This window comes from Stenella coeruleoalba (genome assembly GCF_951394435.1).
Source record: "Stenella coeruleoalba genome assembly, chromosome: 1".
Taxonomy (NCBI): domain Eukaryota; kingdom Metazoa; phylum Chordata; class Mammalia; order Artiodactyla; family Delphinidae; genus Stenella; species Stenella coeruleoalba.
This window is the reverse complement of record NC_137169.1, coordinates 130,344,130-130,360,898: the sequence shown is the minus strand read 5'-3', so window position 1 is coordinate 130,360,898 and position 16,769 is coordinate 130,344,130. Positions and strand designations below refer to the sequence as shown.

General features: G+C 35.0%; 1 long non-coding RNA gene across 1 annotated transcript in view; it reads left to right on the top strand.

The window, feature by feature from the left end:
* Positions 1–16,397, top strand: part of LOC307196122 — a 54,888-nt gene extending 38,491 nt beyond the window's left edge. The window contains exon 3 of the long non-coding RNA XR_013831045.1: positions 16,346–16,397. This is a non-coding gene — a long non-coding RNA (uncharacterized lncRNA). The remainder of the gene's footprint in view (positions 1–16,345) is intronic.
* Positions 16,398–16,769: the final 372 nt, after the last annotated feature.

The following is a 16,769-nucleotide window of genomic DNA, read 5'->3' as shown; positions in this document are numbered from 1 at the left end:
TGTCTACCAGCTCACCTATTTGTTCTTCTGCCCTAGTTATTCTGCTATTGATTCCTTCCAGTGTACTTTTCATTTCAGTTACTGTATTGTTCAGATCTGTTTGTTTATTCTTTATATCTTCTAGCTCTTAGTTAAACAATTCTTGTATCTTCTTGGTCTGTGCCTCCGTTCTTTTTCCGAAATCTTAGATCATCTTTACTATCATTACTCTGAATTCTTTTTCAGGTAGATTGCCTATATCCACTTTACTTAATTGTTTTTCTGGGGTTTTATCTTGTTGCTTTGTCAGGAAGATATTCTTCTGCCATCATATTGTTTAAATTTCTGTGTTTGTTGTCTCTTTTGCACAGGCTGTAGGATTGCAGTTCCTCTTGCTTCTGGTGTCTTCCCCCTGGTGGGTGAGGCTGGTCTACGTGGCTTGTGCAGGCTTTTCTTTTTTTTTAACATCTTTATTGGAGTATAATCGCTTTACATTGTTGTGTTAGTTTCTGCTGTATAACAAAGTGAATCAGCTATACGTATACATATATCCCCATAACCTCTCCCTCTTGCACCTCCCTCGCACCCACCCTATCCCATCCCTCTAGGTGGTCACAAAGCACCGAGCTGATCTCCCTGTTCTATGCAGCAGCTTCCCACTAGCTATCTATTTTACATTTGGTAGTGTATATATGTTAATGCCACTCTCTCACTTTTTCCCAGCTTACCCATCCACCTCCCCATATCCCCAAGTCCATTCTCTATGTCCATGTCTTTATTCCTGCCCCTAGGTTCTTCAGAGCCTGTGTTTTTTTTTAGATTCCATATATATGTGTTAGCATATGGTATTTGTTTTTCTCTTTCTGACTTATTTCACTGTGTATGACAGACTCTAGGTCCATCCACCTCACTACAAATAACTCAATTTCGTTTATTTTTTGGTTGAGTAATGTTCCATTGCATATATGTGCCACATCTTCTTTCTCTATTCATCTGTCGAGGGACACTTAGTTTGCTTCCATGTCCTGGCTATTGTGAATAGTGCTGCAGTGAACATTGTGATACATGACTCTTTTTGAATTATGGTTTTCTCAGGGTTTATGTCCAGTAGTGGGATTGCTGGATCATATGGTTGTTCTATTTTTAGTTTTTTAAGGAAGCTCCATACTGTTCTCCATAGTGGCAATATCAATTTACATTTCCACCAACAGTGCAAAAGGGTTCCCTTTTCTCCACACCCTCTCCAGCATTTATTGTTTGTAGATTCTTTGATGATGGCCATTCGGACCAGTGTGTAGTTTTGATTTTCTGTTCTCTAATAATTAGTGATGTCTAACATCTTTTCATGTGCCTCTTGGCCATCTGTTTGTCTTCTTTGCAGAAAAGTCTTTTTAGGTCTTTTGCCCTTTTTTGGATTGGGTTGTTTGTTTTTTTTTTGATATTGAACTACATGAGTGGCTGGTATATTTTGGAGATTAACCCTTTGTCAGTTTTTTCATTTGGAAATATTTTCTCCCATTCTGAGGGTTGTCTTTTCATCTTGTTTATGGTTCCCTTTACTGTGCAAAAGCTTTTAAGTTTCATTAGATCCCCCCTTTTTTTTTTATTTCCAATTCTCTAGGAGGTGGGTCAAAAAGGATCTTGATGTATTTTATGTCTTAGAGTGTTCTGTCTATGTTTTCCTCTGAGAGTTTTATAGTGTCTGGCCATACATTTAGGTCTTTAATCTATTTTGAGTTTATTTTTGTGTATGGTATGTTCTAATTTCATTCTATTACATGTAGCTATCCAGTTTTCCCAGCACCACTTATTGAAGAGGGTGTCTTTTCTCCATTGTATATTCTTGCCTCCTTTGTCAAAAATAAGGTGACCATATTTGTGTGGGCTTACCTCTGGGCTTTCTATCCTGTTACATTGATCTATATTTCTGTTTTTGTGCCAGTACAGTACTCTCTTGCTTACTGTAGCTTTGTACTGTAGTCTGAAGTCAGGGAGCCTGATTCCTCCAGTTCTGTTTTTTTTCTCAAGATATATTCAGGGTCTTTTGTGTTTCCATACAAATTGTGAAATTGTTTTGTTCTAGTTCTGTGAAAAATGCCATTGGTAGTTTGATAGGGATTGCACTAAATCTGTAGATTGCTTTGGGTAGTATAGTCATCTTCACAGTGTTGATTCTTCCAGTCCAAGAACATGGTATATCTCTGCATCTGTTTGTATCATCTTTAATTTCTTTCATCAGTGTCTTATAGTTTTCTGCATAGAGGGTTTTTGTCTCCTTAGGTAGGTTTATTCCTAGGTATTTAATTCTTTTTGTTGCAGTGGTAAATGGGAGTGTTTCCTTAATTTCTCTTTCAGATTTTTCATCAGTAGTGTATATGACTGCAAGAGATTTCTGTGCAATAATTTTGTATCCTGCTACTTTACCAAATTCATTGATTAGTTTTCTGGTAGCATCTTTAGGCTTCTCTATGTATACTATCATGTCATCTGCAAACAGTGACAGCTTTATTTCTTCTTTACCAATTTGAATTCCTTTTATTTCTTTTTCTTCTCTGAGTGCTGTGGTTAAAACTTCCAAAACTATGTTGAATAATAGTGGTGAGAGTGGGCAACCTTGTCTTGTTCCTGATCTTAGTGGAAATGGTTTTAGTTTTTTACCGTTAAGAACGCTGTTGGCTGTGGGTCTGTCATAGATGGCCTTTATTATGTTGAGGTATGTTCCCTCTATGCCTACTGTCTGGAGGGTTTTTATCATAAATGAATGTAGAATTTTGTCAAAAGCTTTTCTGCCTCTATTGAGATGATCATATGGTTTTATTCTTTAATTTGTTAATATGGTGTATCACATTGATTGACTCCCACATACTGAAGAATCCTTGCATTCCTGGGATACATGCCATTTCATCATGGTGTATCATCCTTTTAATGTGCTGTTGGATTCTGTTTGCTACTATTTTGTTGAGGATTTTTGCATTTATGTTCATCAGTGATATTGGTCTGTAGTTTCCTGTTTTTGTGACATCTTTGTCTGGTTTTGGTATCAGGGTGATGGTGGTCTCGTAGAATGAGTTTGGGAGTGTTCCTCCCTCTGCTATATTTTGGAAGAGTTTGAGAAGGATAGGTGTTAGCTCTTCTCTAAATGTTTGATAGAATTCGCCTGTGAAGCCGTCTGGTCCTGGGGTTTTTTTATTGGAAGATTTTTAATCGCAGTCTAAATTCCAGTTCTAGTGATTGGTCTCTTTACTTTTTCTGTTTCTTCCTGGTTCAGTTTCAGAAGGTTGTGCTTTTCTAAGAATTTGTCCCTTTCTTCCAGGTTGTCCATTTTATTGGCATACAGTTCCCTGTGGTAATCTCTCATGATTCTTTGTATTTCTGCAGTATCAGTTGTAACTTGTGCTTTTTCATTTCTAATTCTGTTGATTTGAGTATTCTCCCTTTTTTTCTTGAGTAGTCTGGCTAATGGTTTATCAATTTTGTTTATCTTCCCAAAGAAACAGCTTTTACTTTTATTGATATTTCCTATCATTTCCTTTTCATTTATTCTCATCAGATATTTATGATTCCTTTCCTTCTGCTAACTTCGGGATTTTTTTGTTCTTCTTTCTCTAATTGTTTTAGGTGTATGGTTAGTATGTTTATTTGAGATTTTTCTTGTTTCTTGAGGTAGGATTGTATTGCTATAAACTTACCTCTTAGAACTGCTTTTGCTGCATCCCATAGGTTTTAGGTTGTCATGTTTTCATTGTCATTTGTTTCTAGGTATTTTATGATTTCCTCTGATTTCTTCAGTGATCTCTTGGTTATTTAGTAGCATATTGTTTAGTCCCCATGTGTTTGTATTTCTTAGTTTTTTTCCTGTAATTGATATCTAGTCTCATAGCATTGTGGCCTGAAAAGATACTTGATGTGATTTCAATATTCTTAAATTTACCAAGGCTTGATTTGTGACCCAAGATATAATCTATCCTGGAGAGTGTTCCATGAGCACTTGAGAAGAAAGTATATTCTGTTGTTTTGGGATGGAATGTCATATAAATATCAGTTAAGTCCATCTTGTTTATCATGTCATTTAAAGCTTGTGTTTCCTTATTTATTTTCATTTTTGTTGATTTGTCCATTGGTGAAAGTGGGGTGTAAAGTCCCCTACTATGTTTGTGTTACTGTCGATTTCCCCTTTTATTGCTCTTGGCATTTGCCTTATGTTTTGAAGTTCTCCTATGTTGGGTGCATAAATATTTACAATTGTTATATCTTCTTCTTGGATTGATCCTTAGTCATGATGTAGTGTCCTTCTTTGTCTCTTGTAATAGTCTTTATTTTAAAGTCTATTTTGTCTGATATGAGTATCGCTACTCCAGCTTTCTTTTGATTTCCATTTGCATGGAATATCTTTTTCCATCCCCTCACTTTCAGTCTTTATGTGTCCCTAGGTCTGAAGTGGGCCTCTTGTAGACAGCATATATATGGGTCTTGTTTTTGTATCCATTCAGCCAATCTGTGTCTTTTGGTTGGAGCATTTAATCCATCTACATTTAAGGTAATTATCGCTATGTATGTTCCTATTACCATTTTCTTAATTGTTTTGTGTTTATTATTGCAGGTCTTTTCCTTCTCTTGTGTTTCCTACCTAGAGAAGTTCCTTTAGCATTTGTTGTAACGCTAGTTTCATGGTGCCGAATTCTCTTTGCTTTCGCTTGTCTGTAAAGTTTTCTAATTTCTCCATTGGATCTCAATGAGATCCTTCCTGGGTAGAGTAATCGTGGTTGTAGGTTTTTCCCTTTCATCACTTTAAATATGTCCTGCCATGCCCTTCTGGCTTGCAGAGTTTCTGTTGAAATATCAGCTGTTAATCTTATGGGGATTCCCTTTTATCTTATGTTTTGGTTTTCCCTTGCTGCTTTTTATATTTTTTTCTTTGTATATAATTTTTGATAGTTTGATTTATATGTGTCTTGGTGTGTTTCTACTTGGATTTATCCTGTATGGGACTCTCTGCACTTCCTGGACTTGATTGACTATTTCCTTACCCATATTAGGGAAGTTTTCAACTATAATCTCTTCAAATATTTCTTAATCCATTTTTTTTTCTCTCTTCTTCTTCTGGGACCCCTATAATATGAATGTTGGTGTGTTTAATGTTGTCCCAGATGTCTCTGAGACTGTCATCAATTCTTTTCATTCTTTTTTCTTTATTCTGCTCTGTGGTAGTTATTACCACTATTTTATATTCCAGGTAACTTATCCATTCTTTTGCCTCAGTTATTCTGCTATTGATTCCTTCTAGAGATTTTTTAATTTAATTTATTGTGTTGTTTATCATTGTTTGTTTGCTCTTTAGTTCTTCGAGGTCCTTGTTAAACATTTCTTGTATTTTCTCCATTCTATTTCCAAGATTTTTCCTCATCTTTACTATCATTGCTCTGAATTCTTATTCAGGTAGACTGCCTATTTCCTCTTCATTTGTTTGGTCTGGTGGGTTTTTACCTTGCTCCTTCATCTGCTGCATATTTCTCTGTCTTGTCAGTTTGGTTAACTTACTGTGTTTGGGGTCTCCTTTCGCAGGCTGCAAGTTTGTAGTTCCCATTGTTTTTGGTGTCTGCCCCCAGTGGGTAAGGTTGTTTCAGTGCATTGTGTAGCCTTCCTGGTGGAGGGAAATGGTGGCTGTGTTCTGATGGATGAGCCTGGATCTTGTCTTTCTGGTGGGCAGGACCACATCTGGTGGTGTGTTTTGGGGTGTCTGTGAACTTATTATGATTTTAGGCAGCCTCACTGCTAATGGGTGGGGTTGTGTTCCTGTCTTGCTTATTGTTTGTCATGGAGTGTCCAGCACTGGAGCTTGCTGGTCATTGAGTAGAGCTGGGTCTTAGCGTTGAGACAGAGATCTCTTGGAGAGCTCTCGCCAATTGATATTATGTGGAGCCAGGAGGTCTCTGGTGGTCCAGTGTCCTGAACTCAGATCTCCCACCTCAGAGACTCAGACCTGACACTTGGCTGGAGCACTAAGACCCTGTCAGCCACACGACTCAGAAGAAAAGGGAGAAAAATAAGAAAGAGTGGAAAATTAACATAAAATAATATATAACAAAGTTATTAAAATAAAAAATTTATAAAGTATATTATTAAAATAAAAAAGTAATTAAAAAAAGAGAGCAACCAAACCAATAATCAAATCCACCAATGATAACTAATGCTAAAATCTAAAATAAGATAAACATAAAAATCAGAAACTAGTCTGTTGCATACAGCAAACCCCAAGTCTGTAGTTGTTCCCAAAGTCCACTGCCTCAATTTTGGGATGATTCGTTGTCTCTTCAGGTGTTCCGCAGATGCAGGTACATCAAGTTGATTGTAGAGATTTAATCTGCTCCTCCTGACGCTGCACGGAGATATTTCCCTTTCTCTTCTTTGTTTGCACAATCCCTGGGGTTCAGCTTCGGAATTGGCCCAGCCTCTATACTTAGGTCCCTCTCTGGTGTCTGTTCTTCACCCAGGCAGGAAGGGGTTAAAGGAATGGCTGATTTGGCGGCTCTGGCTTGCTCAGACGGGGGGAGGGTGGGGTATGGAATGCGGCATAAGCCTGAGGGGGCCGAGGCCGGCGTGACATTGCAACAGCCTGGGGTACACTGTGTGTTCTACCACGGAAGTTGTCCCTGCCTCCTGGGACCCTGGCAGTGGCAGGCTGCACAGACTCCTGGGAGGGGACATGTGGATAGTGACCTGTGCTTGCACACAGGATTCTTGGTGGCTACAGCAGCAGCCTTAGCATTTCATGCCTGTTTCTGTGGTCCACGCTGATAGCCATGGCTTTTGACTGTCTCTGAAGCTTGTTTAGGCAGTGCTCTGAATCTCCTCTCCTCGCACACCCCAAAACAATGTCCTCTTGCCTCTTAGGCAGGTCCTGAGGTTTTCCCAGACCACCTCCCGGCTATCTGTGGCTCACTAACCCCCTTCAGGCAGTGTTCACGCAGCCAACCCCATTCTTCTCCCTGGGATCTGACCTCCAAAGCCTGAGCCTCAGCTCCCAGCCCCTACCCATCCTGGCTGGTGAGCAGACAAGCCTCTCAGGCTGGTGAGTGCTGGTCAGCACTGATCCTCTATGCGGGAATCTCTCCACTTTTCCCTCTGCACCCCTGATGCTGTGCTCTCCTCCATAGCTCCGAAGCTTTCCCTCCACCCACCCCCATCTACACCAGTGAAGGGGCTTCCTAGTGTGTGGGAACTTTTGCTCCTTCACAGCTCTCCCCCAGAGGTGCAGGGCCCGTCTCTCTTCTTTTCTTTCTGTTTTTTCTTTTTTCTATTGTCTCTGTTTTTTCCTTTTTCCTTTGCTGTACCCAGGTACATGGGGAGTTTCTTGACTTTCGGGAAGTCTGAGGTCTTCTGCCAGCATTCAGTAGGTGTTCTGTAAGAGTTGTTCCACATGTAGATGTATTTTTGATGTATTTGTGGGGAGGAAGGTGATCTCCACATCTTACTCCTCCACCATCTTTAAGGTCCTCTGTTGTGAAGTTTTAAAATAAATATCTCATAGATAATTTAAGAAGAGGAAAATTTTAAACTGCATTTCTTAATTACTAGTGCTGATTTTTTTCTGTTTGAGACACCCTTTCCCACCCAGCTCCTTAGACACATTTTCTGCCCCCATTTGCCCTGCTCTGTACTCAGGAAGACTAGTCCCTGATGGCTAGCTCCTGCCCTAATATAATTCAACTGTGGACTTCAGGTTAGGTTAGGACAATGGGAGAAAAAAAAAAAAGGAAGGCAAAACTGAAATAAGCTGGAGTAATTCTCCTGCATTCCCTTCAGGACCATGTCTCTCCCAGTACATGAGTCCCATCTTTGTGTGACAAATACTCGGCTCCAGTAAAAATATTTATTGCCCTTATCTTTTCATCAAAAGGGCTGTGGTAGTTTTGCATTGTAGTATTTTTCTAGGCATATTCTCATTTCTTGTTTTTACCCCTAACAATGTGTGCTCAGATTTTGAAGGAAGACTCGCCATTGAAGTCTCATCATTTAAAATGTTTAGGGTGAATTCTAATTCATGCCAAAATCTCAGCCTAAAATGTCTAGAAATAATTACTTTTTAAACTTTGGTGAATATTCTCTATTCATATATACACTCTAGATCTACATCTATAACTGTACATAGGTGAATCACCTCCTTTGGCACTTTTAATTCACTTTTACTTTTCCTTAGTGTGGTATAGTGGTTAATAGAACTTGATTTAAAGTCAAAATGCCTGGACTAATATCTCATTTCTGTCATTTACTAGTTATGTGACCTTAGGAAAACATATTAAAACATTTCTTCTTAGATGCCTAGTGTTTGACATGGAGAATTTAAGAGTGCCTATCATATTAAGTATTTCTGAGTGAGCTAAAGATAAAGTGCTGGGAACACTGACTAGTGCATAAGTCTTCGATAAGTTATGGTTTTTGTTGTTGTTATTACTTTTTTCTTACCGTTTTCACTAAAATTACTAGCATTACCTTCACCTTCACATAATAAAAATAATGCCAAGATGCTCAAAAAGTAAATTTACACACCTACCAAGAGTGTATAAGAGTGTGCATTCTAACATTCCACAGGAAATACTGATATTTTGCAATATTTTAAATTTTGGTTTATCTTATAGGAGGAATATCTTATTTGCATCATGTGGTAATTAGTGAATGTAAATACATTTTCTCATAGTTATGAGTTGCATTTCTTCTTTTGACTTGCCTTAAAAGTTTCTAATATTTGCTTTGGAAAATTCTCAATGAAATTATCTTTTATTTTATAATTTTTATCTTTTGTTTTAATAAAAAGGAAAATGAAACCCTTTGTCATTATTGTTGTGTTTATTTTTGAATATTTCATTTTTCTGTCTACTTCGCTAATGGTGTATCTTGTTTCATACAATTTTTTTTTTCATGTCACTTTTCTCAGCTTCTTTCCTTCAGTGATTTGGAATGCCATCCAAGATGGCATTTCATAGGAACCTCTGAGTCATAGGTCTATACCTGTATTGTGTATTTTAGTATTTTGATTTGACAGATTTTGAAAAATGTATATAATCCAGTCCTTTGCTTTATGTGGAAAATTTTTCTCAATTTTTGATGAAGATATAATGTTATCATTTCATTCACAGTATTTTTATGTATCACTTTATAACAGTAAATTAATTCTGTACTCTGGATTCTCATATCAGTTTCTGATAACTGCTCTTTTGGGGATTCTTGTTAAATTTCTTCATTTCTACACCTTTATATTCTTGTTTCTCTATTCTTGTGAAGTTTCACTTTCTTTTCTATCATTTTTCTTACAAACCATCTTCAACATTTTATTAACTAATGAGGGTAATCAATCAGTCCACAATAATCATTGTCACTATTTATAGAACAATGCAAATAAAAAATAAATGGTCAATAAATATTTGTGGTATTAATGTGTAGCCAAAAATAATAGTAATAATAATTCCTATTAAATAATAATAATAATTCCTATTATGGAATAAATGCCTCATTTCTTATATTATCTCTATCATGGTGACTCTGAGTACCAAAATAATGGGAAAAACTTATATATATTTTAAATATATATATATATATATATATATATATATATATACACACACACACATATATTAAAAACACTCTTTAAAGTACTCCAAGTAGATGATTGGTGTGTTTTCCTCAATAAGTTAAAGACTTGAAGTGCATTTGTTTTAAAACATTTTCTTAGAGGTCCAAAGAAACATTTTTCTGCAGGTACATTTATTGTAAGGAAAGAGATGTAGGTAGTTTACACTGAAGACATTTATACACTTAGGTAAATACACAGTATTATATTATACAAACTCCAAAGTAAATAAAATAAATATGAATATATATATGACTTGATCTGCCTAGAAATTTATATCTCCAATTCTATTAAAACTGGTTGCAGGACAATAGATATATTAATGCACAGTCAAGGTATATTTATGAGGATATCCATCTTTTAAGAGAAACCTTATTTATCATTATGATTTAAGCCTGTTCTAGCATCAGGTTCATTGCCTTTATGATACATTTTGCTGTGAACACTGACAATAAAGATAAATTCCATTCATAATTTTAGCAAGTTCGATGAATTCTTCTTAGAGGTGACGATTTTAGGAGATGTGTTTTTTCAGCTACACCACACTAAATTTAAGGGCCCAAATGTGTTAAATTGTAAGTACCTCAATGATATTTAAAAAATGGATAATAACTTTAACAAGTAGTAAAAATCTCACATTTTCAGTCACATAATACCTAACCATTAATTTTTTAGTAATGTCCTATTAAAGAACTATGTGGCAGAGTGTTAGTTGCTAAGGAAACCATCCTCTATGAAATTGAATATAAAATAGAGCCCTTTGGAAAAGATATTCAAAATGCACACTGAATGTTTTATATTAGTTTCTTTTGACTTTGTGGTTGGTATTGATGTCTTTTGGAATATATATTTTAATAGCAGATACAATAAAGTTTATTTAGGGCTCTAAATGTATACAGTGGATTTCGAAGTTTTGCTAATACAGTAGATATGAAACTTGGAGAATTTTATGAAGCAAATGTCTTTAATCATCATGAATTTAGCTGTGCCAGAGCAAGCTCCAGCAAAGTTGTAGAACAGTTTATAATATTTTTGCATATGCTGCACTTTCAAATATACATTTTTTTAAATTAATAGTTTTTAAAAAAATATCATTTATATTCTGAACCGAACTTCTGAATAAATCTAAATAAATAATGATTGTCTAAGTGAAAATGAGATTAACATTAAAGGGAGAGCATTTTTAGCCTTACATCTTTTATTATAGTCTCATTCTCGATGAAAGCCAGAATATTATAGTGTTCACAAATCAGTTGAATTTTCCACAAGATTAATGCCTAAATTCTGGTGGAACATACATACAATTTCCTTTAAATTTTGTAAATATCTGAAATAAATCAATATAGATGTCCTTAACATATTTTTGTTTATGACACATATAAAAATATATTATTTTGTAAAAGAACTAAATAGTGTAAATAAAGAAACATTGGTACTTGACTGCCCCAATATTGTAATAATAATGGTAGTAGTAGCAGTAGAATAAAGTGTCTGTTATAACTAGACTTTGATCTAAGTGTTTTACATATAGTATACACTGATTCTCACAAAATTTCATGGGGTAGATCCTATGAACACTGCCATTTTAGAGAGAAGGAAATTGAAATAAGGAGAGTTTATGTAATTTGCCCAAAACAACATGTCCAAAGGGTAGAAGCAATATTTTCAAGGAGGCAATCCAACATCCCCTCCCAAGGTTTCCCAAGGAAACCTTATTTGTCACTATAGCATTCCAGATCATATGCTATACCTTAAAATAATCATGTCCTTACAAAACATGAATTCTGATCAATAAAATAAAATGTAATCTTAATGTGTAGCATTCATTTGGTGAATGCTCTAAAGGTACCAGACAATATGTTAAGTACTTGGAATACAAGGACAGAACAATTATGTCATGGACTGTAAACACTGAAGCTTAAAATATGGTTTAAAAGTTAGATATTAAGGACATATTGATGGTACATGACACAGGAATCTAAAAAAGTGCATAAACCAGTTGTTGCATATGATCATTTGAAGTCATAAAACAAAGCAAACTAACCTAGTCAGCAAACAACTGGTTTTTTTAGGATACTCGTTATAGATGTTTCCATACCAATATTTTCATATGTACCTAGTAGCTTAGAATAATGGTTCCCCAAAGATGTCTACATCCTAACCCATGGAACTGAATATGTTACCTTACATGGCCAAAGGGGCTTTGCAGATATGATTGAGTTAAGGATCTTGAGATGGGAAGATTATCCTGGATTGCCCATATGGGTGCAATGTGGGCTTCATAAAGACAAGTCTTCATTAGAGGGAGGCAAGAGGTGGGATCCAGAGGAGATGTGATGATGGAAGCAGAGGTTGGGGTAATGCGGACATGAGCCAAAGACTACCTGCAGGTTCTAGAAGCTGGAAAGATGAAGAAATTGATTCTCCCATAGAGACTGCAGAGAGAATACACCTGTGCTTATATCTTGGTTTTAACCCAGTGAAATTAATTTCAGAATTCTGACCTCCAAGACTATTAAATAATTAATTTGTATTGTTTAAATCCACTTAATATGTGGTAATTTGTTACAATGGCAAATGGAAACTAATATGGTACTTTTAACATTGTTGCATTTTATTTCATAACTCATACCCCCCCATATAATATTTTTTAAATCTGTGCATGTCTAGTTAAGGCTTCATAATTTTGAGAGTTGGAAAAATCAGATGGGCACTCCTTTTGCTGTACATGGGTTAGAAAAATTTAAATGATGCTACAGTGATGCTTTCTTTGGAAATTGGGTAGAATTTGTATAATCATTTAGACTTGGTTTCCTATGAGGAACATGGAATTTGTATTACCTTATTTTTAAATAAATGTTTTATTTTAGAACAGTTTTACATGTTCAGAAACAGTACAAAATTAGTATGGTAAATTCTCATTCTCCCCATACACAGTATCCCCTAATTTTGAAATCTTGTATTAGTATGGTATACAATTAATGAACCAACATTGTTATATTATTATTAACTATAATTTATACTTTATTGAGATTTCCTTACTTTTTTCCTAAGGAAAACCTTTTTCTCTTCCAAGTCCTTTTTCTGTTCTAAGATCCCATCCGGAATTCCACACAAAATTTAGTTGTCATGTATGCTTAGGTACCAACTGAGTGTAACAGTTTCTGTGACTTGCCTTGTTGATGTCCTTGACAGTTTCAAGGAGTGTCTTTCAGGTACATTAAGAATGCCTGTCAATTGGTATTTGTCTGATATTTTTCCTCTTGATTAGACTGGGATTATGTGTTTTGGAAGAAAACATAGGTAAAGTGCCATGTTCATCATATTGTATTAAGGATTCATGCTATCACCATGTCTTATCATTGTTGGTGTTCATCTTAACCACCTGGATGAAGTAGCACTTGGCAGATTTCTCCACTGGAGAGTTATTCTTTTTTCCTTGTCCATACTATACTCTTTGGAAGGAAGTCACTGTATAGCCCATACTCAGGGAGTTGGGAGTGATGTTCTCCCTTTTTGAGAACAGAGTATCTTCATAAATGATTTATAATTTTTCTGTAGGTGACACTTATCTCTTCACCCCATCTATTTATTCAATTGCTTATTTATACCTGTATGCATCATATGTATTTATATTTTGAGATATAATCCAATACTCTTTTGTTTCTCAAAGTATTCCAACTTTACCTATTGAGATGGCCCTTGTATGCCTTTGATATACCCCTATCATTGTGGGTTGTTTCTTGTTGTTTTATACTTTTTGTTTGTAAGTACTTTCTTACTTTTTGGCACTACAAGATGCTTCAGCCTCATCTTCTATATTTCAAGGCACTCGAGTCAGCAATTTCGTTGGAAAATGGATTAAAAAAAACAAGATCTGGGTACTCATTGCTACTGAGGTGTTGTTGCTTCTAGACCTACTCAAAGGACAGAAAAAGGAATATATGTGTATAGTCACCTGTGTTTATACATGTACCTCTAAATAGCTTTATGTGTTTCCCTCTGTGTCTGTATTAAGCTAACATGAATTCACACAGAAGTCCTCAATTCTAATGCATTATCATCTTGATGATTTTAGTCTCTTCCCCTTTCTTATCTATAACTCCGCTCCTCCAACAGTGAGGAATCTAGCACACACTGTCCGACATCCATTTACTTAATTGTTCTGTTCCAGTATCTGTGTATAATGTTCTCAGAATTGTTAGCTTATAGTCCCACAACGGTCTATTGCTAGGCTTTCTAATAGGTTTCACTGATCTTTGGGAAAGCATTTACATTGTATCACTAGTTATTTTATGTATGGACATTATTTTACTAATTCAAATAACTATTATGTTACCTTGTGATGTTCAAATATATGTATTATATATATATAGGGCTTTGTACTTCCATATTTAATGCAATATCTACAATGTCTGAAATATCTTAATTACAGTATTAATAATTGATGTTCCAGTATTTTCCTTATGTTGATTGATGTGGGATTAATTTTTTATTGATAATTCTTACTGCTCTTTTTCATTTTTTTGCATTTTATTATGAAAACTTTTAAAACATCAGAAAATTTCCCAATGAACACCCATATACTTATTACCAAGATTCTACAAAAACTATTTTTACTATATTTAGTTCACATATCTATCTGTCTATTCAGTCCTTTAACCATACATTCATCAATTCCTCTTCTACTTAGATGCATTTCAACATAGGCTGACAAAATCAGTAAACTTCATCCCTAAACATATTAACAGACATATCACCGATAGGAATTTAATGTTTGTTTACAGTTTTCTCAGGTAAAATTTACATAGGGTGAAATTCAGCAAACTTATGTACACCACTTAATGCATTTTGACAGATGTATGCATCTGTTAACCCAAACTCCTATCAGGATAGATAGCATAACATCACCCCAGAAATTTCCTGCATGCCTCTTCCCAGATAACCCATGCTCCTCCAAGGCAACATGGTTATACTTTATTTTTCCACCATGGATTATTTTGCCTTCTTTGTAATTTTGTGAAGTTAGTAATACTTTGTATTTTAGAAGCATCCATGTTGCTTCATGAATCAATTGCTATTTGTTTTGTTTGTTTTGTAGTTGTTGTCTAGACTTGTATTTTGTGATTCTGTCACAGTTTGATTACCCAGTCTCCTATTAGTGGACTTTTAGAGCATTTCTATGTTGTATATGTTATAAATAAAGCTGCTAAAAACGTTCTTGTGAATATATTTTCGTGATCATATGTTTTCATTTCTTTTTTCATGGGCATTTGTTTTAATTTGATTTTTGGTAAACACCTAGAGTTGGAATAATTTGGTCATAGGTTAGGTGTATGTTTAGTCTAAAAGAAACTGTCAGATATTTTTTGAAAAGACTTGTATAAAAATGTATGCAAGTTGCAATTGTCCCACAGTCTCACAAACATTAATATCGTGAGATTTTAAAGATTTCAGCTATAATCATTGGTATGTATGTCTCATTATAGCTTAAAGTTGCCTTTTTCTGGGGACTAGTGATGTTTCCATGCCCATTTAAGCCATTTGTATATAATTTTTGTGAACTATAAGCTTAACGTCTTATGCTATTCTTTTTGAAATTGGGTTTGCATCTTTCTTTCTTTCTTTTTTTTTTTTTTTTTGCGGTACGCGGGCCTCTCACTGCCGTGGCCTCTCCCGTTGCGGAGCACAGGCTCCGGACGCGCAGGCTCAGCGGCCATGGCTCACAGGCCTAGCTGCTCCGCGGCATGTGGGATCTTCCCAGACTGGGGCACGAACCCGTGTCCCCTGCATCAGCAGGGGGATTCTCAACCACTGCACCACCAGGGAAGCCCGGGTTTGCATCTTTTTATTTCACTATTGTAGCTTACTTTATATAGTTTAGATACAAGTAATTTGTCAGATACACATAATAAATACTTTATTCTTATCTGAGTCAATATTTTCTAATCCTAATGACTTTGTTCAATGAGCCCAACTCATGCAATATTTGTTCGTTTGTTTTGGTTTAGTTTTGTGGTTTTGTCTTAGGGCTTTTTGTGCCCTCTCTATGTAAGAAATACTTTGTCTTCAGGTGATGAAAGTATTTTCTCATGATTTTTATAGTATCCTTTATGTCATTATATTTTATGTTTGGATTTATGATCCTTCTTGAATTAGTTCTTATGTGTTGTGTGAGAAGAGGATCATGGTTCATTTATTTTTCTCAACAGATATTTTAATGTTTTGGGTACCACTTAATTGAAAAGTTGTTTCTCCCTCCATTTTATTTCTTTGAGACCATTGTTGAATGTCAAGATAGCATGTGTATGAATCTATATCTGATTATTCTGTTCCATTGATCAAATTTTATTTCATATTAATCTGATTATCATTATTTATACCAATTCCATACTACTGCAGTTTTAAAGTGAGTCTTGAAATCCAAGGTTTTACTGGCTCTTTTAAATTCTTTGCATTTTCATATAATTTTATGATTAGACTGTATCTATAAATTTTGTTATAATTATGACTGTGCTGTTTCTGTATATTGATTTGGTAAGAATTGACATCTTTAAAAGATTGAGAGAGACTTTAATTCCATGAACAATGATATGTTTATCCACCTATCTTAAATTTCCCTTAAAAATATTTTATGATCATCGGAATAGATGTCATAGACAATATTTGTTAAATTTATTTTTAAATGTTTTAATATTATTTTAAATAGTATTATTTTCTTTTTTGTTTTCCACTGATTAGGTGCTAGCATGTGGAAATACAGTTCTCTCTGTGTATTAACTTTGATCCTGTGACACTGGTAAGTTTACTTATTAGTCATAGTATTTTTATTGTAGATAATTTTAGGTTTTCTACTTATGATCATCCTTTCCAACCTTTATGAGTTATTGTCTCATACTATGTTCAGTAGCTATGGTGTCTACTATAATGCTGAAAAGAGGTGGTGAGATTAGATATCCTGATCTTAGAGGAAAATATCCAATATTTCACAGTTAAGTATGATGTTAGACATTTTAAACATATTTATTGAACTGAGAAAGTGCCTTTCTGTTTCAAAATTTCTGATATGTATTTTTATCATAAATATGTATTGAATTTTGTCAGTGATTCTCCTGATTCTATTGAGTTGATTATATATTCTCCATTATTAATGTGGTAATTTACA